Source organism: Sycon ciliatum, chromosome 12, assembly GCF_964019385.1.
Source record: "Sycon ciliatum chromosome 12, ocSycCili1.1, whole genome shotgun sequence".
NCBI lineage: Eukaryota > Metazoa > Porifera > Calcarea > Leucosolenida > Sycettidae > Sycon > Sycon ciliatum.
Window position 1 is genome coordinate 8,147,466 of NC_088654.1, and position 6,000 is coordinate 8,153,465.

At 45.7% G+C, this 6,000-nt stretch overlaps 1 long non-coding RNA gene across 1 annotated transcript; it reads left to right on the forward strand.

The window, feature by feature from the left end:
• Nucleotides 1-3,280: 3,280 nt before the first annotated feature.
• On the forward strand, nucleotides 3,281-5,334 carry LOC135828322 (uncharacterized). Its single transcript, XR_010555628.1, has 2 exons — nucleotides 3,281-4,039; nucleotides 4,824-5,334. It is a non-coding gene; the product is annotated as an uncharacterized LOC135828322 (long non-coding RNA).
• The last annotated feature ends 666 nt before the right edge of the window (nucleotides 5,335-6,000 follow it).

Genomic DNA, 6,000 nt, shown 5'->3' on the forward strand with positions numbered 1-6,000 from the left:
AATCGCGTGATTGTTTACAGGGACAGGCTATTTCAGAAGCAGATGCAGTAGGTGCAGGTCTAGCACTAACAAGTACGCGCTTAATCTTGCTCACACACCACACACACACATACTAACACGCACACACATAGTAACACCCACACACATACACGCACACACTAACACACACACACATACACCCACCTACAACACCCTAACTTGCACATGGGCGCACGCACACACAGGACACCCTACCACCCACAACACCCTTACTCGCACACGCACAAACACACGCACACACGCATATACACACACCTATATACACATGTCCACACGTATACACAGGCATCTGCGTTCGTATTACAAATCTAAGCGCACACAAACTCCTGCAATCACGCGTCAAAAAACCCGCAGTGATTGCAGGTGATTGCAACACTGCCTACTTCGGCTAAGAAACACTTTTAAGCTTGGAATAATTACGCCCGAGCTAAGGAAAAATATTGTTCATTTCATTGATGAGTGATTACTCGGTTATTCTATAGTATGACATTAGCAAATATCTCCTCAAGCACACTGGTGTGCCTGCCTCTACATCCCTGACCTACACCATCAACACACCTTTCTGACAACACCAGGCACATACCCTGTGCTAACATCACATTGCTAGCCCTGTCAATGCCCCAACAGCTCTCTGGCTACAACAGCCTCACACTCTGTACGCAGCCTCCTGATAACAGTATCCAAACGTACAATGACACTGCTAGTCGTGAAACTTATCCAGCCTCGAACATTCACGCACAGCTTCACAGACAGCGCTTACTTAAAACTACTAGATCAACACCCAAATCATAGTACCATAACAATTCACCATTACCTTGCCTGGCATGAATACCAGTTTGGCCAGTACCATCCCCGTGTTGCATTTACATTAGAGGAGCGACGAACTAGCCTTCCTTGCGGTTGATTGCCCTTGTCATTCTTTGTAGTATGGCACTAGAATCATCGAATAGATTTATATGTGGTCATGACGGCTGTACCCTCAGCTTCACTTGCCTTAGAAGCGTAGACCGGCACAGGCTTACGCATACAGGCGAGGAGCCTTTTCAATGCCCGATCTGTAATAATCGGTTTACAAGTGCGGATAACTTAGATACGCACCTCCGTGACCATTCCTGTGAGAGGGGTTTTTAGCCTTCAAATAGCACTGCTGCATCAACAACACCCGCCTCATCGACGGGTACTACCGCCTCCCGGCACAGGCGTAAGCATACAGGCGAGGAGCCTTTTCAATGCCCAATGTGTAATCATCGGTTTACAAAGGCGGATAACTTTGATGTGCACCTCAGTAGCCATCCCCGTGAAGAGGGTCTTCAGTCTAATAATAGCACTGCTGCATCAACAACACCCGCCTCATTGACGGGTACCACCGCCTCGGCTGTCCCGCAACAACACGTAACCATGGCAGGCTACTACACAGTGAACGTGCCGCAGGAGCAACACCAGCAACAGGAGCCAGAACACCAGCAACAGGAGCCAGAACACCAGCAACAGGAGCCAGAACACCAGCAACATGAGCCAGAACACTAGCAACAGGAGCTAGAACACCATCAACAGGAGCCAGAACACCAGCAACAGGAGCCAGAACACCAGCAACAGGAGCCAGAACACCAGCAACAGGAGCCAGAACACCAGCAACAGGAGCCAGAACACCAGGAACAGGAGCCAGAACACCAGCAACAGGAGTCAGAACACCAGCAACAGGAGCCACAACACCAGCAACAGGAGCCAGAACACCAGCAGGCAGAAAAAAACCAACAAACCCACCATTAGGAGCTTCTGGTTCCAAATCCAGACCAGAGTAGTGGCATGACTGATGAAATGGAACATCCTCCTGGTTCACAAGGAGGTACAAAGGGTCCAACACCATAAAGGTATTCTACTATCCTTGCAATGCCCCTACCTCCCACGGTGTAGGTGCTGTTTTGTGCTGGTGCAGCTCCAGGGTTTCGCGTAGCATTGACGACTATGCCAACACCTTGCATATCCCTTGTATCAAGCAAGTCTGTGTCCAATCACACTTTGTGTTTTACGTGCTGATAACTTTCTAACGCTGACGTCACCTACATGTGCATGGTTGGAGGTATATGTACCGACTGTCTAGTGTACACGGTCTGATGTATGTCTACATTCTTTGTCGTTGGCTTGCCACTATCATTAAAATACACATTCATATATATACATGGACGAAACAGTTCTGTCCGCAGATTGAGTATTTCGCTCCTGCTCTTGTAGCAGTTGAGCACTCTTGCGTGGGGTAGTGCCTTTGCTGTTTGCGTTATGCAGAGCTCACTGACTTGTCAGTTTGAGCACTCTGGCAAGGTACGCTAGGGCCTGATTGGAAATTTTTATTTCCATTGCTATCAGGTTCGGCCTCATTTCCTCTGTGCTGCGCTGACGAGTCCACAAAGGACGAAACAGTTCTGTCCGCAGATTGAGTATTTCGCTCCTGCTCTTGTAGCAGTTGAGCACTCTTGCGTGGGGTAGTGCCTTTGCTGTTTGCGTTATGCAGAGCTCACTGACTTGTCAGTTTGAGCACTCTGGCAAGGTACGCTCGGGCCTGATTGGAAATTTTTATTTCCATTGCTATCAGGTTTGGCCTCATTTCCTCTGTGCTGCGCTGACGAGTCCACAAAGGACAAAACAGTTCTGTCCGCAGATTGAGTATTTCGCTCCTGCTCTTGTAGCAGTTGAGCACTCTTGCGTGGGGTTCCATTGCTATCAGGTTCGGCCTCATTTCCTCTGTGCTGCGCTGACGAGTCCACAAAGGACGAATCAGTTCTGTTCGCAGATTGAGTATATATATATATATAGAGCTCACTGACTTGTCAGTTTGAGCACTCTGGCAAGGTACGTTCGGGCCTGATTGGAAATTTTTATTTCCATTGCTGTCAGGTTCGGCCTCATTTCCTCTGTGCTGCGCTGATGAGTTCAAAAAGAACGAAACAGCATGCTGTCCGCAGATTGAGTATATATATATATCTGCATTCCCTTCATGTGTTGTTTCCCGCATTTTTCCACTGCTCCATACATTCTTATGGTAGTGTAGTGTGAACTTGAGGCGCGTAAGAATATTCTTGCCGATTCTCTACCCCCAGTATAAATAATGGCTTCGTTTTCGTTCTTGCTCATTCCCATGTACCTACTGATGAAAATGGGTGAAAAGCTTTTAGTGTTATGAAACTTACAACCTTGTTGTTGTGTGTATATAAATTTTGTTCGCCTACCTCTCTATTTAAATATATATATGTAGGACTCAGTATAGAGTCCATGCACTATATGATGTCCAGCACCCTATATAGAGTCCATTGGTCCAAAATCCACTATACAGAGTCCAGGAGTCCACTCAGTTTTGATCAGCTTCATCCTGCCGCGCAATCCCCTATAAGGAGTACACTTTTTCTACAAGTCCCCTATTCACGGTCCAGGAGTCCAGTTTATCCTGTCACGCCGTCCTGTGTGATGTGCCCGAAAGGGAACACATTTTTCAGTTTTGCTTGCCTCGTGGCAGCGCATTCCTTTCTTCACTTCAGCCATGGCTGCCAATTCTGCTGTGCAGTTGCTGACAGTAATCTGTCTCGAGCTAACCAAGGAGGATAAGGAGACGTTCAAAATCAAATCTGGAAAGCGTCTTGTGGTTCTCTGAAGACGTTTCATCAGTGCGCGGGATGAAAGCAGAAATTGCAGAACGAGAAAAGTTCAGCACAGTTCAAATCTGACGAGTCAGGTACACTGACGCTCTCTTTCGTTCGACGCCACAAGGATCCCCTGTTTGGCTGGCCATTGCTGCCAGTAAGACGTTTGAACGGTTTCATCAGAGCGAGGGATGAAAGCAGAAAGCGGAGAAAGAGAAAAGTTCAGCACAGTTGCAATCTGACGAGTCAGATACACTGACACTCTCTTTCGTTCGACGCCACAAGGATACCCCTGTTTGACTGGACAAGAGCTGCATGTACCACCGTGTCAAAAGGCTGTCCAACTACATGGCAGGACGATGACTGAGGTAAGGAAGCTTTTACTCGTTTCGATTGGTCTGCTGTTCTGTCGTTATGCTTGAATTTTTTTTCCATTTTCAAGGAGCGTATCGCGTTTGTTTGATGTTGCTTGAATGAATGCCCTAAAAGTAATCAACCACTTCGTAATAGTCCTCAAGGACTGCAAGGACTTTGCATCAATCGTATAATGACCGTCTAGCTATCATCAATTATTATTTTATTTCATGAGAAATGTATTTTTATCCCTGTGATAATTATGTGAACTCCACGACACTCTTCCTGTAGTATGATGTCAAATACAATGGGATCCACAAACGCAGTGCCAGTGTACTAGTAGTAGTAGGACTAGGAGGATTGCTTGTATGCCAATGACAAGAAAGCTTCAAGCTAATACTCGTATTCCCTGAAGTAACCGTTTTGATGTCACGAACATGACATTGTGTCAGTGAAACTGCCTCGTGACAACAAATCATTGCATTTCCATCTTGGGGAAGACTGACTGACCGCAACGCTGTACAGATTGTTCAAATCATCTCATTTCAATTTAGTTGCAGTGAAGTGAAACACTGTGTACACTACATGCATGTTGGTGTGTCTGTGCGTCTTGAGTGTGCACAAACGATCTTATTCCTCGTATTACTAATAGATTATTGTCCCCACCATCACCTGTTCACAGGTCTTTGAGTGGATTGATTTTCATTGAGCATCACATTCGTTGAGAACTTGGTAGTTGTGTGCTCCCATGCATCATTACGGTAATAAGCGTATCCTTGTGCTATCTATTTGTTGCAGGTGTGCTGATCTTCAGAAGCTTGCGGAACTGAGTGCTGCTGAACATTTGCATGGCCATGAGCAATGGTGAAGCTTGCTATTGCACTCTCAGCATGTGCTAGTATTATGCTGACCACTGCACTATGTTACTCTCTTACACTACTACGTGTATGTAAACGTGCGTGTACCCGTCCCCGTACGCATTCGTTTCGTATAATAATTTGTTATCCCTCTTGACTTTACATGTAAATGGGTGGACGTTTGCATGGCTGTTGGAGTTGCGTGTGTATTGTGTCTCTATTCTTTTCTTGGTGTTTTCTTGGCGTTGTATAAGTTTGTGTGTGTGTGTGTGTGTGTGTGTGCGTGCGCGCGCGCACAATAATTTGAAAACAAATAATTAATCCTGGGCTCTCCATTATTCTCTTTTGATTCTTGGTTTTTTCCTAGGTATTTTCTTGGCGGTGTGTGGGTGTGTGCATGTGTGTGTGCGTGCACAATAATTTGGCAACACTACATGATTGAGATATTGTAATTTGCAGCGTCTGCGAAGAGACCACTTGATTTGAGGATGGTGTTTGTAGGGTTTTCATGTAATGAAGTGGCTGCAGTGGCGCCTCAATACATATTTTTTTATCTTGAGAAGTGAATGATGTAAAGGATTAAAGGGAAAGGCCGTTTTCTGGTTAATATTCACTGCTTACAGCAGATCCTATGTCTATTTTCGAACTCGATAGGGGATGCCTAATTGGCTGGACTTTATACGTGTTGTCCACATAAAGACTCTTTATAGTTGATTTCAAAGTTTGGACTCCGTACAGTTGATTTTGGACCAATGGACTCTATATAGGGGTGAAGCCAATTGGCTGGACTCTATACAGGGAGTGATGTCCATCGAAACTTTGAGCTCACAGTTGATTCCAAGTTTGGACTCTGTACAGTGGATTTTGGACCAATGGACTCTATATAGGGGTTGGACATCATATAGGGGCTGGACGCTCTACTGAGTCCAACATATATATGTTGGACTCAGTAGAGCGTCCAGCCCCTATATGATGTCCAACCCCTATATAGAGTCCATTGGTCCAAAATCCACAGTACAGAGTCCAAAATTGGAATCAACTGTGAGCTCAGTTTAGATGGACATCACTCCCTGTATAGAGTCCAGCCAATTGGCTTCACCCCTATATAGAGTCCATTG